The sequence below is a fragment of the Mus caroli genome, chromosome 8, assembly GCF_900094665.2.
Source record: "Mus caroli chromosome 8, CAROLI_EIJ_v1.1, whole genome shotgun sequence".
Lineage (NCBI taxonomy): Eukaryota > Metazoa > Chordata > Mammalia > Rodentia > Muridae > Mus > Mus caroli.
The window spans coordinates 14,748,550-14,750,010 of NC_034577.1; the positions used below are offsets into that span (position 1 = coordinate 14,748,550).

At 40.1% G+C, this 1,461-nt stretch overlaps 1 long non-coding RNA gene across 4 annotated transcripts in view; it reads left to right on the forward strand.

Annotated features, from left to right (window-relative positions):
- LOC110300739 overlaps positions 1–948 on the forward strand; it is a 10,625-nt gene extending 9,677 nt beyond the window's left edge. For all 4 annotated transcript variants that reach the window (XR_002378613.2, XR_002378615.2, XR_002378612.2 and 1 more), the window contains 2 exons: positions 19–73; positions 690–948. This is a non-coding gene — a long non-coding RNA (uncharacterized LOC110300739). The remainder of the gene's footprint in view (positions 1–18; positions 74–689) is intronic.
- The last annotated feature ends 513 nt before the right edge of the window (positions 949–1,461 follow it).

Here is a 1,461-nt window from a genome sequence, read left to right on the forward strand (position 1 = left end):
TTGGTTTCTTTTCTGCAGGGGACTAATGTCAACAACAAGGTCCAGACTTCATGACCTGATCCTTCCCACCAAGGTATCCTCCTCTAATTTTATCACGTGGGATAAGAGCTCAATCTATTAACTGCAAGCAGGGGACACAGCGTCCAATTTATACTGTGATTTAAAAAAAATGGCCAGGCATGGTGGCGCACGCCTTTAATCCCAGCACTTGGGAGGCAGAGGCAGGTGGATTTCTGAGTTCGAGGGCAGCCTGTTCTACAGAGTGAGTTCTAGGACAGCCAGGGCTATACAGAGAAACCCTGTCTCAAAAAAAAAAAAAAAAAAGCTATTACTTAAACATACTTTTGTGTAGGTAATCACTTTTTGGGTTTACAAATAACTGGGTTTACAAATAACATATTTCCTGTGCCTAGGCAAAGATAAAATAAAATAAATGCTACATGGAATAAAAGCTACAGAATAGGAATACTATAATATTGAGCAAAAAATGAAGACTTTTATATGTACAAAACATTTCTAGTCTTTTGAAACAAGTTACAGGAGCAGAATATCTTATTGACAGCAAAACAAACTATTGTGATTATAAATTTTCACCATCTTCCATGTCCCTTGCTGCTGTTCCATGTCTGTGCTCAAGAGCATCGTGATTGATTTCTCAGCCCACTGTTCTGTCTTCCTATTTATTCCAGGTTGTGAAAACGGAACTGTGAAAAAGAGAGTGCATATAGAAAAGATGTGTAGTGGTCAGGAAAGTGTGCCTTGGGCGATCAAATTATATGTAACATCATTAGATGTGACGAATCCTTGGATGCTGTCTGCAATTGCTGCATTTCTGGCTTCTCCCCGGGCCTCNCCNGGAAGGACTCAGACACATTTGGGCTAAGGACAGTGTGCTGTTTCTTTTGTCAACTCATTAGCNGCTTCTGTGTGCCCATATAAAACATTCATCATGGCCATCTCCCTCTTGTGCTTTTTTTTTTTTTTTCTGTTGAAAAGAATGAAAGTATCAAATGCGCCCAGTGGGATGCATGCTTTTGTGCTTGATAATGCAAAGGAGACAAAGATGGAAAGGTCCTGGACCTCAGTTGTAAAGAACTCTATATTTCATCAGAGAGGAGGAGGTCTGTGGATGTGAATAACCATAGTCCAGGTAGACATAGGTAACAGTCGACAGAGTGGTGAGCATACGGGTTTAAAGTAATCAAGAGCAGCATTGGTGCTGTTTAGAAAGCCCATGCTCAGGGAATTCATGAACTTGTATCCTTTCTGAGGGTATAAGGGACAACTGTAAGAAGGAAGCAGAATTTGAGCTGGCCATTAAAGAATGGGGGTAGTACTGAAAGAAACATTTGCCTTTCTGCATCTGGGTTACCTCACAAACTATGATCTTTACTAGTTCCATCTATTTACCTGCAATGTCTATGATTTCATTTTTCTTTACAGGTAAAATAGTATTCCATC